The sequence below is a fragment of the Silurus meridionalis genome, chromosome 8, assembly GCF_014805685.1.
Source record: "Silurus meridionalis isolate SWU-2019-XX chromosome 8, ASM1480568v1, whole genome shotgun sequence".
Lineage (NCBI taxonomy): Eukaryota > Metazoa > Chordata > Actinopteri > Siluriformes > Siluridae > Silurus > Silurus meridionalis.
This window is the reverse complement of record NC_060891.1, coordinates 4,460,890-4,481,574: the sequence shown is the minus strand read 5'-3', so window position 1 is coordinate 4,481,574 and position 20,685 is coordinate 4,460,890. Positions and strand designations below refer to the sequence as shown.

General features: G+C 38.2%; 2 long non-coding RNA genes across 3 annotated transcripts in view; both read left to right on the top strand.

Annotated features, from left to right (window-relative positions):
* The window catches only part of LOC124390016, a 56,694-nt gene extending 52,258 nt beyond the window's left edge, over window positions 1–4,436 (top strand). Inside the window, exons 4-5 of the long non-coding RNA XR_006926680.1 lie at window positions 4,101–4,226; window positions 4,383–4,436. This is a non-coding gene — a long non-coding RNA (uncharacterized LOC124390016). The remainder of the gene's footprint in view (window positions 1–4,100; window positions 4,227–4,382) is intronic.
* Window positions 4,437–4,580: 144 nt separating this feature from the next.
* The window catches only part of LOC124390015, a 53,688-nt gene continuing 37,583 nt past the window's right edge, over window positions 4,581–20,685 (top strand). For both annotated transcript variants that reach the window (XR_006926678.1, XR_006926679.1), the window contains exon 1: window positions 4,581–5,649. This is a non-coding gene — a long non-coding RNA (uncharacterized LOC124390015). The remainder of the gene's footprint in view (window positions 5,650–20,685) is intronic.

Here is a 20,685-nt window from a genome sequence, read left to right as displayed (position 1 = left end):
GCTGAAATAGTTCGAGACTGCATTACCCAACATCAACATCATCTTGTTGGCTCTGGAGAGCCCTTGAGAACGTTATTAGCTTGGTGTTTGCCTTGCCATTTTCCACCCGAGGCAGATGGGTAATTACCCAACTAATAGTCTGATTGAGAGGAATCAGATGCAGTGGCTCACCCAATTAGATGATACATTAGCTTTCTTTCTCTGTAAGCAGCTAATGTGTGAAGCAAAGTGGCATTTTCTTTCTCTATCGGCCTAAGAGAATGGACCGAGTCTTCATCACCTGAAAAAAAAGCACTCGGAATGCAAATTAAATCCTCCTGACAAAGAGGAAAGTGCGCAGGACGTCGAGGATGTTTGTGGTTCACGTGTCATAAGTTACAGTGGACTACGTCGTAAGTAATAGAAATGTTTGGAGATTATGTTTTTCTAGTCCTGTTGTTTTTGACAAAGAATATTATTCGTGTTGTTCGGGAATAAATGCATACGAGCGAATCTGCATGACAAAAGAGCGACATACAACTAAGTGCATACCCAGTCCTGGAATATTTAATAGCACTTGCATGCCCAGAGCATTATAATGTACTCAAGTCATTCTTTTGTGGCACGGTTATTAGAGTCTCTGAATGATGCTTACTGAAGAACTAGCACATCTTTATCTTTGTTTGAGCTCCTCTCTGGGTGTTGCTGTGTGTTGAGCAGCAGCCAAACACATTAGAGCACATCTGTCCACTCGTGCTCAGCCAGTGCAGCCAACTCTTTCTCACCATTTTCTGAAGAGCTCTCGTTCCTGCCATTGTTCACCTTCTCTGACGATTCTCTTCTCAGCCCCCCTTCTTGACAGCTTTTCAGAACAAACAAACAAAAAAAATGCATATAAACCCAAAAGTATCTTTTATTTGCTGTTGAATCATTCGTTTGCAAAAGCTCAGTAGGTGATGTGTTGTGTTTGGTTTCTTGACAATATCTTTTGTATTATACTATTTACACTCATGGATAATTAAAAACACGTCCACTGGGCATTCGGTGTCGGCGGATTCGCGGCTTCGAAAAATGAAACATTTTCGCGGCATTAATTAATCGCACACTGGAGTCTTGGAGTATTGAGTAACTTTTGTTTTTGATAAAATACGCTATGTGGCCAAACGTACTGGGATACCCGACTTTCCCAAACTATTTCAATGAATATGGAGGCACCTGGTTGTATAGGATTCCATTATATGGAGATAACATTTTTACATTCATTTCAACTTGGAGACTCAAACCTGTTCCAGCATGATAATGCCCCTGTTCACAAAGCCAGGTATATGAAGATATGGTTTACATTGGTTGGAGTGGAAGTTCTTGAGTAGCCTGCTATACAGATCCAGCCTCAACCCTATTGATCACCTTTGGGATGAATTGGAACACTTACTGCACTTCAGGCCTCTTTAACTACATCAGTACTTAAAAATACTAAAAACTCCAAGGAAAATCTACACACACTCCAAAAGGTAGTGAAACATCTTCCAAGAAGAGTGGAAGTTATTCTAACAGCAAATAGAGAAAAGTGTAAAATGGGATGTTCAAAAAGCCACAAATAAATCATGCTTATGTGTCCAAAACCTTTTGTCCATACCGTGTATGTTCAGAGGATATTTTATATCTGGTAATTGTATATATTTTATTGTGGTTTACGTTATACAATTGTAATGCACAACATGGGGGCAAAGATCCACCACGGTACATTGAAATGTTGTTAGTTTAATTACACATTTTCTGCCATGGTACTTCAGGTAAAATTGTAGACTTGGAAAGCTAGTGAATAGCTAGAGGATATTCTAGCTAGTGACTTGCTTGTGGATATTCTAGCTAGTGACTAGCTAGTGGATATTCTAGCTAGTGACTAGCTAGTGGATATTCTAGCTAGTGAACTTAAGCAAGCCTCATAAAAAATGCTAACTCCAGTAACAACTGCAGCATTACTACAATAATAAGGCTTGAAAAAATTAAGAGGAGTTGAGAAAATATGGTTTGACAATTGATTTTGGACCTTAACATTGTTATTGATACAACTGTTAAATTGGCCACCTCCATGATAAAGCTGACTGAGATGCACTCATAGTCAAAACTTACGAAACTTAGGTTGTTATTGTCTAGTGTAGAATAAAATGCCCTAATGGATTACCTTTTATTTTTTTTAATAAACACTCCTTCAACTCGAGAACAGTATTTTTCAACTGCCCGCTTTGAATTTCATTTCAGGAATTCATATGGCCGTGATCCTGTCTTCATGAAACACCGCTCCTCGAATGTTTTCGTTGGAAATTATCCAGCCCTCAGACACAGAATGGGTGTAGCACAGACTTCAAGAGCATGCAAAGTTATTAGTAGTACAAAGTGCATTGAAGGTATCATTATATGGCCAAATGGCCTTCGTGGAAAATGGTTCACCATGGAGAGGAGGAGGGAAAAAAAAACACCCTGAGGGCGCACTTGAATATTGTTACTAAACAATGACCCTGAGTGGCTCCTCGCCATCCAAATGTCAACATTCACACTTGGAGGCATATGTGTGTTTTATTCTAGGATGTTGAGTGCCGTCTAAAGAACAATTATTCCTATAATCTCCGCCGGCTAGGTGGAAAAAAAGAGGCATATTCTTCTGAACAAAAAAAAAAAGAATCTGTTATTATGAAACACAAAGGCCACGTTATAGATATAATAGATCCTCAAAAAAAAAGCTTTTGTGCTGTGCAGAATGTTGTACAGTTTCATGAATATACTTAAGCTTTGATAAGCTAATGTGTGCAACAGAGAGAAGGAAAGACGTGTTACACAATATTGATTTTTTTTTTTTACTGAGTAAAACATTCACAATAGAAGCTTTCACAAACCACTGCGTGGCAAGATATTTAATGTTTTTTTTGTTTTGTTTTAATTGAATTTCCTGTTTGGCATAATTTTTTTTTGCATTAGCCTTTACGAACAGGCGTGGCAATAGATTTTGCACCTTTTACATTGGCTTAACATTTCTCACTCTATTTATACAATCACAATACAATATATCACGAACGTCTAAACACTTGCGCATTTAGGAATTTATGCTGCATACTTTTATCAGTCAATCATGTGGCCGCTAGGAATAGTTAAGAGCTTCAGATAATGATTACGTCTGACATCAGAACAAGGGAAATTGTGATCTTTGTGACTGTGGAATCCTTAAATTGTTGATCTACTGAGATTTTCCTACTTTACAGTTTCTAGAGTGTACAAATTGGTGCAAAACACAAAAAACATTATGTGGGAAAATGGCTGAATAAAACTTCAATAACTATATACACTAAATAGAAAAGCATCTTTGCATGCACATCAAATCATGAGGTGGATGAGCTACAATAGCAAGTTTTTTCAAATCTTTAACTCTCCAGTTTGTACCAGAAAAAGCTTCAGATTCCCGTTTTTCACTGACAGGAGAGGAACCTGATGTGGTGTTTATTTGACTCAGTAGAGTGTCAGATACGGTGTATACTTCTTGGCAGCTTAAATCATCACCTGACCTCTCATATTTTCACTTACTGAACTGTTCATCTTACTCATGAACTCTAGACACTGCAACTATATGTAAGAAAAATCTTGGAATTCAGCAGTTTTTGAAATACTCAAATCATGCCTGGTGCCAACAACCATGTCAGGCTTAAAAATCACCAAAATCTTATTAAACACATTTTTTTAATGCAGCTGTCATTCTTTAAGCTTAACAAGCATTTCAGTACGACTTGCAGCTGTGTTTTATATTTTGGAGCAGAATGGAAACGCCATTTATACTGTATCACACAATTGTGCATTCCATACACTGTGAAGAATTTATACTGTGCAGATTTTTAGAAAGGTCTTTGCATGGTTTCTACTGACGCTCAGGGATAATCAGAAAAACATGTTTCCCATGACAAATGTTGGCAGACACCCTTTTCTCCATTTAGCTTTTTTCAAAAGCTTTGGTGTCTGTGGAGCAGCCTACAAGGCTCAGTACTTGGTCCCCCTCCTTTTCTCACTCACAACCCTTAGAGAAGTCATATCCTCACATGGGTTTTCTTACCACTGCTATGCTATTCCTCCCTCAGATACCACAGCTTCTGCTCGGATCTTGGCATGCCTAGTGGACATATCTTCGTTGATGAGTGCTCATCAACTAGAATTTAACCACAGCAAAACCCAACTGCTGGTCATCCCAGGCAATTTATCTCCAGGTCAGTATTATTGTCTGCCCCTTTAGCCACTGCTTGAAACCTTGGGTTAACTATCGACAATCAATTTTCCTTTCCTCACATGTTGCTAATGTGACTTGTTCTTGTCTGCTTCTTCTGTAAAACATCCAAATGATTTGACCATTTCCATCCACACAGGCTGCTAAGGTGCTTGTTCAGTCTCTTGTCATTTCAAGACTGGACTACTGCAACTCTCTGCTGGCAGGATTACCTCTGAACACAATTTGTCCACTGCAAATTATTCAAAATGCAGCTCGCATGACTTGTGTTCAACCTGCCCAACCACCCCACTGCTGCACTCCCTCCACTGGCTTCTGGCAGCTGCACACATCAGATTCAAAACACTGACGCTTGCCTACAAAGCCAAAAATGGACCAGCACCCTCTTACCTCAGAACCCATCAGAGCTCATCACTCCTCGCACTGCACCACGCTGCCTGAGGTCTTCAGGCACTGCTCAACTGGTATAACCTTCTCTCAAGGAAAAAGGTAAGTATACTTCAAGGCTCTGCTCTGCTCTGGCAATGAGGTGGTGGAATGAACTTCCCCAAGATGTCAGAACAGCGGAGTCACTGGCTTTCTTCAAGCGGTGAGTGAAGACCTTCCTCTTCCTGAAACACTTAAACTAACACTTTTTCAGGTTTGCTTTGTTTATAAAAATCTTCTCAACAGAGTTGTAGGCTGATTTATCTTAAGTTTGTAATCTAGCATACCAGTGTAGATCTATTCATTGATGGAGATTTAAAGCAGTCTTGTACGTCACTCTGGACAAGGGTGTCTGCTAAATGCCAAAAATTTAGCCCCTTTTTCTTTTGAATAACCTCCACTCTTCTAGGAAGATGTTTCTATTAGGTTCTGGAGTGTTGCTATGGAGATTTGTTCTCATTCAGTGACAACGGTTTTAGTAAAGCCAGGTACTGATGGAGGTGAGGTGCAGGAGGCCTGGGGTGCAGTCAGCGGTCCAATTCATTCAATGGTGTTGAATAAGGTTGAGTTCAGAGCTCTATAGCAGGCCAATCAAGATCTTCCAAGAGCATCCAAAGACATCCAATGCAATTGTGTGTCACTTTGTGGTAACAGTTTAAGGAATTGTAATGGTGGCAAATTAATGATAAATGAAAGCGTTCTAGTGTTACTTTTTAATTTGCCACAGCCTCAGATTGCCCCTCTAACAGGACCCATCCACTTATTTTTGTATAAAATCATCCATTTTTATACTTTTCAGGCCAAAAGCGTTAAAACGGCAGATTTTTGGAGACAATACTTAAACACCCCAACGAGCATTGCAAAACAAGATGTATCATCACTGGAAGACTCATTATTTTCGAGTTCTCACCTTCTGGCTATCTTCATCCTTTATCATACCACATCTACCACACGGACAAGGCTAACATGCTTCCAAGCAGGTAAGCGTTCTCCATTTAAAATAATTTTTTTTCCCAAAAATTCTGTAGGTCTTATCTAGATTTTTATGAAATAAGGTTTCTCAGAAAAAAAAAATTATTGACTCTGCCTGCATTCATATGGAGTATTAGTTTGTTCATATGAACTGTTTTATAGAGTTCTTGTGAAAAGAAAAAAAAAAAAAAAACATAAAAAAATCTTCTACAGTATATGGTTTTAAAGCAGCAAATTTTTTTTTGTCTTCTAATTATTACAAATTAAAAACTTTTAACTATCAAACAGATGTAGTTAAGTTTCTGAGAAAAAGGGGTGAATAGCCCAGTCATTGAACACCTCGTTAAATAAAAGAAAAAAAATGTAAAAAAAAAAGACCAATTCAATAAAGCCGCTAAAAAGTTGCGTTATATTCACAAAACTGTGAATGGCATAAAATCTTTCAAAAAGCTGCTCACTCACATCCACTCTTCATAAGTAGATTTAGGCTTTGACCTATTTGTCATGAAACAAATGATTTACTCTGCTTGCATTTGAGTGGAGTTTGAATTTGTTCAAATTAACTTATTAAATCAAATTAACTTTTCTTGTAAAAAAAAAAAAAAATATGTAAAGATACTTATATATGGTCTTAAAGCAGCAAGATATTGTTCTTGTTGTCTGGTATTACTTAGATGTGCAAAACTACAAAATGACTTGATACGGAAGTAATATTAATAATAATAATAATAATAATTAGTCAGTTGTTGTACTTCACATCAACCTTGTATCAGTTTTGTATGCATCACGAATAAAGCGCGGGGCAGCGCAGTCATATAATGTGCACATACATGCACAAAAACAAGACTCACTGACAGGTGTTTAATTGAATTAGAATGAACACAGTGTCAGTGAATTTCACCCTTCCACAATGCGGCTTACTAACGGAACGAGCGAGCAGCGTGTCGGCCACCAGCGCTCTCCCTCACCTCCTCTGTGATGGGCAGGCTGGTGTGAGCTGCTGTCAGGGGGCTTCTATCAACCTTCAACTCTGCCTCGGCATGTAGAGGTTGCTGCAGGCTATTGCACTGCCTTTGACTGTTAATGAATGTCAACAGGTGGAACCTTATGGATTGAGTGACACTCCAGCAGTAAGTCTGAACAGCAGACAAGGCTGATGTCTGATTATTTTTAATCGATAATTAATCTCAATATATCCCCTTTATCTTTTTTCTTATATTGACTGAAGTGTTACGACAGTATGTGAAGGTTTACATAAAAATATTGTAATAGGCTGCATGGCCAAAATTATTTAGATACCTGATCATCCCATTCTAACATCTCATTCCAGATTCCACTGTTGTTGGAGGGTTTTCTTTTAGATTCTGGAACATGGATTTAGGGATTTGTGATCATTCAGGTACAAGAGCTTAAGTGAGATCAGACACTGATGATGAGAAGGTCTAGGTTTTACTCGGTGTGTTCCAGTTTATCTCTTTCCGAAGAACCTTCGAGTTCTTCCACTCCAACCATGTCTTCTTGGAGCTCATAGAGCTTCATCATGCTAAAAACAGTGTTTGGAAATCTTGGTTCCAGTAGAGGAAAGTTGTTTACAGTTTACAGAGATGTCTGATACAATTGTGTGGTAAGAGTACAGTATAGGGAAAAACTGCATCTGGGTTGCCAGGCGTTCACATAATTTATGGCTATATAGTGTACATCCAGTTTGGCTATGATGAAGTTTATTGATAAGGTAAAAATCTATAAAATGAAAAAAAATATATAGTACATAATATAAAAATGATACATAATATAAAAAAGTATACAAACTTTATTCTTCCACCAATTACACATTGCCATTTTATTGCCAGCTCTTAATGGCCGATGCACTTATTGTCATTTTCATCATGTACATCAGAAAAAAATAATAAAATGCATGAAACCTAATAATTAAGGGGCCATCCAGGCATAATGATGAGCCGTAGTTACATGGGCGTTTGCTTAATTAATGAAGTTACCGACCATCTTTTGTGCACTCGTATTATGAAATGTTATTATTTGCATTCTTTCAGTTTCTTGTGATGTACCTATTAAATGCCATGCTCTGAATTAATGAATGACCTCGACTGCGCATTCAAAAGATGGCCTTCACAAAAGCTCCTTCCATTATAAGTGTGGCCCCAGCGAAAGAAGGAGTGCTGTGCCTCGTCTGCCATTTCTCCTTCCATTCAACCGCAAACTGCGGAGCTACTGTAATTGATGGGGGAAAAAAAGAAAAAGACTAAAAAAAAAAATAACAGTGTCCTTGTGACTTATGGTAGAAAAAGTACTTTCTTAAATGTCTTCTAATTATTACAAATTTAAGCAGGGCTACAAGCATATGCTACAATACGAAACTTTTATGTTTAAAAAATAAAAAAGATGAAGAACACTCCACAGTATCTGAACAACCGAATTCCTAAGTCTGAATAAAAGGGGAAAAATGTGTACACCTCACTTTACTTTTAACTATCAAACAGATCTATTTAAGTTTCAGTGAAAAGGAGTGAATAGCCCGGTCATTGAACACCTCGTTAAATAAATGAATAAAATTTAAAATAAAATAATTTTTAAAAAAAAAGACCAAATGCAATTCAATAAAGCCGCTGAAAAGTTGCGTTATTTTCACAAAACTGTGAATGGCATAAAAGCTTTCAAAGAGCTGCTCACTCTTCATAAGTAGATTTAGGTTTCAACCTATTTTTTAATAAAACAATGCCTTTATGAAGACTTTAAAAAGAAACAAGCGGCGACGAGGGGACGTGCGAGCGATATCCGATTCGCGAGATGTTGAGGCAGGAATCTGAGCACGAACGATGAATCTGATTCTTCGCCATGGAGAGGAGCCTCCTGTTATACGCCATTGTCGCCATTTACTTTTGTAGACAACTCATTTACATTTAATCACACTTTTTCCTAATGCACGTGAGGCTATGAGCCCTCCTTCAACAAGAGCTTCAGCGCTGAGAGGAGAAATGTTCATTTATTATTAATATTAAAACTGACCTGAAGGTCCAGGAGGTCATTTTATCAGTGGTGGGCCGTCAAGGCCAAAAAGGCCTTTTCTGCTGGTCTAAACTCTCAGAATCACTGACTTACATTTTAATATATGTTGTCCATGAATATGTATTAAATTATTCCCGAAAGTCTATTCTCATCATTCCATAACGTTTCTCTCGGGTTGGCTGCTCACGTATTGCCTGAAGGCCAGCAGAAATGAACAGTGCAGACTCTTGGTAGATTCACATGCATGTAGTTTGAAGCAGTTGCTTCAACCAATCAGTGATTTGGTCACTCCAAGGCCCCCTAACAGGCGTCCAGTCACTTTGCCATTTTCATGTCCTTTGATTGGACGGTCAGAGAGCGCACTAGTCAGAGCTCGCAACCCGCAAACTGCACAAGCTCGAATATATTCGTGTGGATTTAATAGCTGTTTATTTTTTCATTCCACAACGGCAGACAGAGAAGAAGAAATTTATTTGGATGCAGATTCATATACAAGGACGTTTATAAGACAGGCTTTCCAAGAAAAGCTGGTCATCATGAGAAAAGATCGGCCAAAATAGTTCAAAACATTTCTCAAGCTTTCTCATGAACTATTCATACTTTTGTGTATTTTTTCCTGTGCACAAAAACACACAACCTGCCTTAATTTAGATCATGAGTAAAACCGCAATCCACGGATAAATGCACAGAAAACTTGTCGTTTCATGAGGTTTTATTGATATTTTTGCTAGAGATGATGTATGGGGTGGTGCAGCTGCGGCTGCAGTGAAACGAGACTTGTTGAATTGTGGTTTCATTGGCATTCATTCTCACTGTATCAGAAACCTGTCTGTGATGTAGCGCTGTTGTACTGCGGTTCTGTATGATATTGATGTTTTTTATAGACGTGGCGTCATAATTATGGTATTAAGAGGTGGATTGATTCACCATTGAAGGCCTGGGTGTGAAATTCACCACATGTCCTGTCAGCCCCTGTGCATCATTGTCATGTGACTGCTTGAGCACCTGATTTACTAGTAATTAGCTCTTATATTTCATTTTCAATGTTTCTTTGTGTCTTGTTCCGCGGTCCAGGTTTTGCACCTTGTTTCTTTGTCGCTTTGTTCTGTGCTTTTTATTTAGTAGCGTTTATCTCGTATGTTTGCACTTGAATAAATGAATCTGCACCTGCATCTACTTCCGCTCGTGTTGTGTCACAGTCGGGCTAAAATTGTTTCAGTTCATTTGGCTTTAATTGTAGATCAATCTAAGATTTATGCAAAAAATATAACACAGATGCTACATCTTTGTGTATTGCCTTACGTACACAGATTTTTACATTATTAAGTAAAATACATTATGCATACATTTTTTTTCTATTCCTTTTCTTGCACTACATTTTTTACTATAGCTTTCTTGCCTTTCTTGCAACACTGATTTCATAATTTAGCTAAAACACATCTTTTCGGTTTGTTTGAATGGACTTGCGTGTGACTTCGTTCAGTAAGGTCCTTATCGTTCTTATGTTCTTCAATCAACCAATCAACCCCGCCACCCCCATCCTGACCCGCTTCAAAACCATAATTCCCATGTGAAAGCATCCCATACAACCGAGCTGTTATACTACTTTCTCATCATTTGCTTGTTCTGAGTGTCTTCGTCTGTTTATGAAGAGTGGCAGACAAGTGCCATTAAGGCTTGCCTGTGTGGTGGGGGAGGTAGAAAGGGTGAACGGAGACATGGAGAAAATTATAAAGGGGGGAGGGGAGACTGGGACTCAACAATGAGCATACAAGTACTGTAAATAAACGCATTCTTCGATTATGCTGGTACTTTTGCATACACAGGGGCCGCCTCTCTTTTTCCCGAGCTGCACTCGGTTGATTTTATATTATTCCCCTAACCCCCCAACCCACACACACACACACACACACACACACACACACACACACACACACACACACACACACACACACCCCTCATTTCCTTTCTTCTATGGAGGACTCGGTTGGTGTGCCATTATTCTGTTTCCAAGAGCTTTCTCACATCCTCAACTATCATTATGGGCCTTGAGTGCTGCTTATGTGCTTTCAATTATTTTTATTTTTTTTAATACCGAGATCTTAATAAATTGCATCGATTATACATCATGCTGGGATGCTGTGGTAGTTGGGACTACATCTGCTAGGCCCGAGTCTTGTAACATCTGACTCGGGTGATCTCGTCAAAAACATGGGCAGCCAAGAGGGATTTCATACAGTACTGTATGTCTCTTACGGAATTTTTTGGAATTGGATGACGTTTTTACATGCAATCCATGTGAATTCCATACGTGGTACAAGTTTGAGCGAAAAGAGTAGCCTTTAATAGTTATCTCCGTTTCGTGGCGATTTGAAGGACAGAAGAATGATCAAAACAGAAGACAGAAGCGAAACGGAATCTTTTCCCCCTCTCTTTCTCTCTTCATTGTCCCGCCAGTCCTCTTTGTGAACTTTGTACCAAAGCCCAGATGAATAAAAATGGCCAGCCGTTTGACAGAGTGGATGGTATGTGGAGCCATCTGTTTTGGAGGACACCCAAAAATCTTGTATATGGGCCGTACTTAGCTATCCCACTATTCCATTCCAAGAGTGCACTAGCCTCCTAATCAAGCAGCGGAGATATACTGCCCATCTCTTGGCTAGGTTTTTTTTTTCTTTTCCTTTTTTTTTCACAGTACAATTAAGTAATTTATTCCTTTCTTCACCCTCCTTTTTAATGAATCCAAACCACAAACAAGCCCCAGTTGCTTCTATTCAAGGCTTGTGATTGCATCTGGCAGTAATTGCTGCAAAGCCTGAAGTGGGAATGGGATGGAAGCACATTGTTTTGGGGGTAATAGGTGAAGACCTGCCTCTCTTGACCTGTAATACATTAGTGTCAGTGAACATTTGGCAGCCCTCAAATGATTAGCAATGAAGATGAATTGAGCAAAAAAGGGGAAAAAAAAGGAAAAAGGTAGAAAATCTGTCTCATCTGAAACACTGGGGTCTGCATACATTTGCATGCTGATTAGTTGTTCTTTTGTCTGTGTTCCTAATTATTATGACACATAATGTCTTCATCATGCAAGATTCAGATCTGTTGTTCAAAATGTATTTACGGAGGCCAGCGAAAAAGCTTTACTGATTCCGCAATGCCGCTCACATATTTTATGGTTGTCTTTAATTGGGAGGAGATTTGATGATCTTTGACTGTTGCCCATTAGACATAGGAGTTTGTCCCAGTCTTGTGTTAAAAATGGGTTTGTTTGTTTTTTTTTTGTTCTTGTGGACAAACACACAGCAAACTTCTCGTGTTCAATGGTTACTTTAATATGTACTCAGCATTTTGACACATTTGATGAAGAGCTCAGTCTTGCATTTTAAATATTTATATATAAGGGATGTGTATCTCCATAACTGAAGCCGGCAAGATTTGCATCTTGATCCATAGCCACGATACAACACATTAAAGATACATATGAAGAAGCTAGCATTGCGATGCCATACAATTCAAACGTATTACGATGCAGTGCAAGAAATACGATGCTTTGCAATTTAATATTCAATAACAGCAAATAATTAATTTTATAAAAAAGAAAAAATTTGAGATTAATTATAACCAGACGTTCTTTTCCTATTCTGTCTCCAGAAAGATGCATTTTTATTTCCGCCATGTAAATCTCTATTCTGTATATCTGTAGTGTTGTGGTATGTCATATTCACGTAGTAGCAGTGGTGCTGAGAGAATGTGCTTGAGAAAGCCAGGAGAAATTAATCTACATAAAAAATATTGGTCAAAAATTATTGGTCACTTTCAAATAATAAAAGTATAGCTATTAATAATGATTTATATTACCGATGCGAATAATGTATGTTTAAAACTAACATATTTGCATCGGCTGATGCACCTATGAAAATCGCTGAATCTTACCATCCCTAATATATATTTATTTATATATAGTTTTATTTTTTCAACTTGTATTTGCAGTCAAATCAAGGAACTTTGATGCATTAAAATTCTTTGCATAAATCCAGACCCCATAGAGGACAAAAGGTTGTAGGTTTCTCACAATATTAGTCACTGCATTGTCCTTTGGCCTTTGTCATTTATGTGTGACATATACTTTTCACCTCGAAGACTGATAAGGTTCCTGCCGAGGGTATCAACAACTTACATGTACACAAAGAAAGCAGCTTTTTGCCAAATGTCATACTAGCTGGTAATATGGATGCATGCACAAAATTGTAGGTTTATCACATTCGATAGAGTAAAAATGCCTAGTAAATCGTTAAATTGACAATAGGATACATATAGATCGTATTCTGGAGCTAAAAAAGGTAATTTCTTTATTCCTGGGTAGATCATTCTGAATCAGTCCTCAGTTCTTCATGGCATGGATTCCATACAATGTAAAAACATATTTTTGAGATTCTTCTACATGTTGATTTAAGCATGCACAAATTACACAATTCCTTCAGATTTCATGCTGTAAATGAATGTCCAGGTCTTCCAACATCGACCAAGATGTTCTATCAGATTCAGATCCGGTGCCTGGGAAAGCCTCTGTAGAAAGCCTGAACACAGTTTCAGTTTAAGTGCAGGCATTCAGTTTGAAACGACTATTGCTGTGTACCATTATCATGCTATAAGTAGCAGTTAGAAAATAATAAATTATGTTAATGGAAATATATTCCATATATCATTATACCAGCTCCACCTTGAGTTCAGACATTCAGTTTGAAATGTGCCATTATTATGCTCTAGGTAGCTGTTAGAACATGATTAATTGTGTTCATGAAAAGTTGCACATGTTTAGTAACAAGAAATATATTCCTCATATCATTAGACCACCCCCACCAGCCTGGACCATTGACACAAGGTAGGTCAGCTCCACGAATTTCTGCTTTTAGTGCAAAATTCTGACCGAACCATGTTAATGACTAAGCAGAAATCAGGATTCATCAGACCGGGCAACGTTTGAGTTTTTGTTTGAGCTAATGCTTGCTGAAGCCGTTGGCATCCTGTTCTTGAATAGCAGAAATCTGAATCTGGTCTTTTGCTACTATAGCTCATACACCTCAAGCATCAATATGTTGTGCATTTTAGGATGCTTTCCTGCTCAACACAATTGTACAGAGTGGTTATCTGAGTTATTGTAGCATTTCTATCACTTCTTCATTGACTTCTCTCCTCAACAATGTGTGTCTGTAGGCAGAGCCACTGCTCACTAGATGTGTTTTCTTTATTGCACCATTCTTATTACATTTTCCATCCAGTTTAAGAGTCTATGGTATCTTTTAATAGCCTTCTTTTGTTTTAGGCATCAATTTAGCTAAGCTAAGAACGGATTAATTTCTCAAACTTTACACATGCTTTACACAATTATTTTATTAAATAACATTAAAGTACTTAAAGTAAATTTAATGTAGTTTCTAATATATTAGATTTCAATTAGATTTTGTTGATTTGAATGAAAACATTATATATATGATTTTATTTTTAAATAATGCTATGGAAAAAATAAGAAAACAGAATTTACAAAAGAAAATTTAGTGACCTCAGCGCCTTTTCCATGTTGGTACCCATTCCTGTGAGAAATGAGTTTACCATGAGTTTTTCTTTTGAAAAATTTTTTTTTTTACGATAAACTATATTATTATTGTCTTCTGCAGAACTATGTAGAGAGAGAGAGAGAGAAACTTTTATTATCCTGGGTAACCAGCAGAGCTTGAGTGTAGATTGAAATTCTGGTACATGGGTCTGGAATCTATGGAGGAATTTGCTGGTCTCCTCAGAACACAAATCCAGGTCCCTGGGCAGCCAGCCGAGAAGGGTTATGCAGACAGTTCCACAGAAAACTATAAATTAATGAAGTCAGAAGCTATTCATGTTCCAGCTTGCCCATATTATGGACTCATGCCTATACCTAAGCTGAATGCTTTCCAGAATTTCTTCAAACACCTGACCATCAAACCGAGATGTGGAAAAACATTTGTCCTTGTCTAGCCGGCAGAGATGGGAAGTAATGAAGTACAAATACCTTGTTGCTGTACTTAAGGAGTTCTTGTCATTGCATTGCATTTTCAACTTACCATTGGTGTATCGTTTCCTGGCGATCACGAACCAAAGACGTAGGCTAGACTACGAAGCTAAGAACGAGCAAAGTGGAAGGCGAAAAGAAATATTGCTAACGTGGATGAGACAGAGTGAGTCAGCGATGTAAACATGACTTAAAAACAGAGACATTCCTGATCACCTGATCATCATCATTTTTCTCTGCTTATGTTTTATATGGTGGATGTTCAGCCTGGATACATTCATTAAATAACAAAATTTGAAATTCTTTTATATTATATTAATTTTAACACTTTTGCTACCTCTGCTAGCTGGTAGATAATCTTCCCCATACCCCCAGTGCAAAAAGCGAGCTCCATAAAGACATTGTTTGAGAAGGTCAATACATAAGAGTGCACACGAAGTCAAATCGACTGTCTTTGGGATTGACGACTTCTTCTTTCAGGTTCTCCCATTAGAGGTCGCCACATCGAATCATCCCTCTCCATACCCCCCTGTCCTCTACATCGTCCTCTACGTCCTCTACATCTTTCACCACAACCACCTGCATGTCTTTCCTCACCACATCCATAAACCTCCTCTTTAGCCTTCCTTTTTTCTTCCCTCCTGGTGGCTCCATCCTGAGCATTCTCCTACCGATATACCCTATGTCCCTCCTCTGCACATGTCCAAACCGTCTAAATTGCGCCTCCCTTACCTTGTCTCCAAAACATCCTACATGCGCTGTCCATCTAATAAACTCGTTTCTAATCCTGTCCATCCTCGTCACTTCCAACGAAAACCTTAACATCTTCAGCTCTGCTACCTCCAGCTCCACCTCCTGTCTTTTACTCAATGCCACTGTCTCTAAACCATACAAAATCGCAGGTCTCACCACAGTTCTATAAACTTTCCCTTTCACTCTCGCATATACTCTTCTATAACAAATCACTCCTGCTATCACTCTTCTCCACCCACTCCACCCTGCCTGCACTCTTTTCTTCACTTCTCTAACACACTCTCCATTACTTTGCACTGTTGACCCCAGGTACCTGAACCCCTCCACCTTCTCCACCTCTTCTTCCTGCAACCGCACCACTCCACTGCCCTTGCTCTCATTCACACCCATGTACTCTGTCTTACTCCTACTGACTTTCATTCCCCTTCTCTCCATCGCATACCTCCACTTCTCCAGGCTCTTCTAAACCTGCTCCCTACTCTCACCACAAAACACAATATCATCCGCAAACATCATAGTCCACGGAGACTCCTGTCTGACCTCGTCAGTCAACCTGTCCATCACCACTGTAAACAGAAAAGGGTTTAGAGCCGATCCTTGATGCAGTCCAACTTCCACCTTGAACCAGTCTGTCTGAACCTACTGCACACATCACTGCTGTCACACTGTCCTTATACATGTCCTGCACCACCCCTACATACTTCTCTGACACAACTGACTTCCTCATACAATACCGCAACTCCTCTCTCGGCACTCTGTCGTACAGATCCTAAGGTCTCTCCAAGTGGGTGCAACCTCATAACCTACTGTTAATCAAATAGTAGTAATTAAACCTGTAATGAATATGAGTGACATCTCAAACTTAAACATATCAGCACATGGCTTTTTTTTACTTATGTAACTAGAAAATAATATAAATAATTGGAAATATAAAGTTATGCTTTGTTATTTTTTTATTTATAGGCAAAGATAATTAGCTGTTCACTAGACAGTGTATGAAAGAATCTGGCTGTTCAGTTCTGTTGTTGAGGACGGGGGGACCCTGTTTCTCGTTCACACGCTGCAAACTTTCCGATCGTAATTGTAATATTATTTTTATTATGTTTGTCTGCAAGAATGTGCGTTAACACTCAAGTAAGATAATTTGCACTGATGGGTTTAAAGAACTGCAAAATGGGACATCATTAAAGCCGCTAATACTTGCTCAGGATAGTTTAATTGTGTTGATGGGCACGGACTCTGTCTGTGTGTGCGTGTGTGTAAGCGAGTGTACACTACGCATTACAGTATGGAAAATGGACAAAGAAGGTCAGGCCAGACAAATTAGGGTTATCCATATAAGGAACTTTCAAGCACAAATGGAATATAATATTGTTCCGTCTCCCAGCAAAAGAAAATAATAATAAAAAAATCAGTGTTTTGAGGCAATTTGATGTGTTTTTCCCTAAATGTGTTAGGATTAGGGGAAAAAGTGCATTGGGGATATGGTACCATTAGCATGCTTCTGACTGTTGCCTGCAAACCATACACATAAGAGCAGTGATGATTGAGACGGCTGCCCTGGAAACCTCCATCAACCAGGAAACCTCCATCAACCACCCAGACAAGAATATGGACACTAATCTGTGCATTGATATTAATATATGGACATTTAAGCACTGACTCCTGTTGCTGGAGAGATCTTATTTTGTTGCTATCTTTAGACTTGTGATACAGTCTTCTTCGGCTCTCTGTGGCTGACCGATCCATTCTAAGGGTTCCGATGGCGTTCTTGAAAACCTCTCATGTTTTTGAGGTGTTCTCCACATGGACATACACACATGTATTTTGGACTGCAATTGAGATGAACAGCATCTTTACCAATGAGGAACTTATAATGCATGAATACTGGTGTCTTGATAAATACAGGTTCCAGTAATAGTTTCTTTCTGATATCATCTTAATGAGTTTTTTCTTTACCACTATCACCTCTGAACTGCTACTCTGAATATATAATACAATACAACATTTAGTAGAACATCTTCCCAGAAGAGTGACAGTTATTCTAACAGCAAATGGGGTCTAAATGTTATATGGGATGTTCCGAAAAAATCTTTTATACATATAGTGTATATTGAGTTGAATGCGACTGTATTTTTAAAGACAGTCACTCTGAATTTAATACATTTTAAATTCATTTAAGGCATATTGTTTAAGGCTTATTGTTTCAATAAGAAAATTGGCCTTGTTTTATTTCCGCAATTCGCAATTGCAATTTAAATATTTAATTACTGAAAATTATTTAATAATAACTGCAATAACTATTTCTAAAAGCTAATGTTACTCTGGAAACATATCAAAATTAATAAATAACCTTAATAACAATCCCTTTTGATAGGTGTATCAATTAATCCGTTCATTGTATTTTATTTGATTTTTTTATATTTCGTTACTGCCAGATCTTAAACTTATTTTTTGTATTTTTAGTCACATAAAACTCCAAGTTTCAGTCTACCCTATTTTTTTTCAAGTCAAAGTATGACAGCTATAAATTAAATCATCAGCCTCAGAAAGACAGGAGCATAAACAATGTTTTTCCTGGCAGAACCCGTGCTCTTCTTCCTGTCATAGTTTTTTTTTCCCAAAATAAAAAAAAACCAAACATGTAAATGGCGGTGGAGTGGAGTTAACCGAAGACCTCTCTCACTGCTGCTCAGCGGGGACTTGTGAACAGAGATAATTGACTAGATTGAAAGAATGGATCCGGCGCTCTTAAATAACAGGATTCGAGCTAACCTGCACATTAAGGTGTTGTAGCCAGTTAGCTGGAGCTCACAAAAGGGATGCATGGCGAGTGTTCCACCTTGTCAGTGCGAGGCCGTAGCAAAGTGTGCTTTGATACGTCGCCTATTCATCGCCGCTTGGTAATTACCTCAAACCCTATATTACCATGGTAATGAGACACTACTGTACTGTCAACCCCTGTCAAGCAAAAACAAGGCCATCTACAAGAATTTTAAACTAATCTTTTGTCTGATGGCAGCGGTGGGCTGAATAGTTAGTACTGTGTTTCGAAGGTAGAGTGCTTTTTTATTTATTTATTTATTCATTTATATTTTAAATCCTGAAAGCTGTAATGGGGGAAATTAAATGGAAGGTTTGTACCATAAGGTGTATTCGCTACTAAAAAACATCTTAACAGTCTTGAGATTAACATTATATACAATTACATTAAACAAGGATTCAATTATTGCATAACTCATATACAGTGATTGAAATAATCGGATCATCCAAAAAAAACACATCCTGTATGGATCAGTGCTCTACTTCGTCCAATTTCTAAACCCCTTGCCACAACCTAATACATTTTCCTGTACCTCATTAACTTTGTGAAATCTTGTATGAGATGTTGTGCTTCTCTGTATTTCTCCAGTCTTATGTTTTCACTTACACCTTGGATTTAGTCTCTAAATTTAGTCTCTTTGCCTCTACCTTTATCTTTAAGGACACTTTTAAGACATTAAGCCTTTATAACTTGGATGCAAAGAGTTCTAGCGAAACACATTTTATATAAGGATATATTTGCATGTGTAAATGTTTGGACTTTGGGACTTTAGACCTAAACATTTCACTAGAAATTTAATCTAGAGCATATAAAATCCTCTGCCTCTTCAAACTTTATGGTAACCAGCATGATTACTCTGAGCAGCAGTCTGAAAATATCTGTAAATTGATTAAATTAGTATATCAAAGTGCTTCTGGGTCACAAACCACATTTTTTTGAAATCTTATTAAGAAATAAGTTAAAAAAAATAAAATTAATTAAATAAAAGGCAAGATCTGGAAAAACTTGGATAATTCTACTGTAGCAGCTTTAGCTAACTGTAAGTAGTAGTTGTAGTTCACTGTTCCAGCTGCACCTCGTTTACTTCCATACAGTATGTGGACATTCGTCAAATCACGCTACAAAACCTGAAGCTTAGATTTGTCCAGGATGTATTTGAGCTCTGTTGCATCAAGAATTCCCTTCACTAGATGTAAGGAGTCCAAACATCAGTGGTGGACGAAGAACACAAACCATGTACTTGAGTTAAAGTAGAGATACACTCAGTAAAATATAAGAGTCAGGAGTTTCAGGAGTCAGGAGTTTCTTCCATTATTTATTTCTCTCAAAATGTACTGCTTGCTGTTGAATTGCTGCTGAACTGTACAGTATGTTCATGCTAAGTAGATACTCTACCCTGATTGGTGGCTTGGTGCGTGCTTCACCAGTTACGTTTTTATCCACTAACAAATAAAAAAAAATCATTGATTTCGCAAAATGTAGTTGAGTAAAAAGTACGATATTTGACTTTGAAATGTAGTGATGTTAAAGTAAAAGTCTCCCCAAATGGAAATACTTGAGTAAAGTACAGATACGAGAAAAAGCTACTTAAGTACAGTAACAAATTACATTTACTTTGTTATTGTCCACCGCTGCCAAACGCGCATGGCAATACTTTCCGATACTAGCCAGCTGCCTGCAAATTCTATTAATCATTCCTAGTTATTTCACCAGGTCAGTACTGTTTGTTAGGTGTCTTTGAGAACCAAAGTCAAATTAGACTTACTCACATTAAAAACAAGACCCATCATCAGACTATTCTAGGCTTCACCTTGAGTTGTTTTCAGACTCCCTGGAGCCATTCATTTGCTCTTCATTACCAGTTTTTTTCTCCCACCTTTCTTTCTTCTTTTACCTAATCCACACTAGAGCAACCCCTCTTTCTGTGATCCAACCAAGAGCTGCATAGCTACCACTTAGGATCCTGCTCTCCGCTCTCCAACACCAGCTTCCTATTAACAAACAACGTGTACTGACAGTTTCCAGAAAGGACACTAAACCATAAAAAAAAAAAAAAGAATCCACCAATCAAGGGCCACCAGAACCACCGTACGTGCACACACACACACACACACATTTACACACACATCCTACTCCATTAGGCCCTCTTTTAAAGCATGCTGTGCCACCATCACCATAACTAAGGCTGTTAGCATCTGTTTTACTCCAAGCAAAGTCAAAAGGTACAGGGCTTTGAGGAGCTACCTCTGCTCCCACCAGCATTCCCTTGCCTCACCCTTTGCTCTCTACCCATTACTTTGCATAACCATAAATGTCACCTTACACCAGCAAGCTGTTACCAACCTGCCTCCATGCCAGAACAGCTTGCCTCAAAGGAGACCAATGGATCCTGTCTTTTTT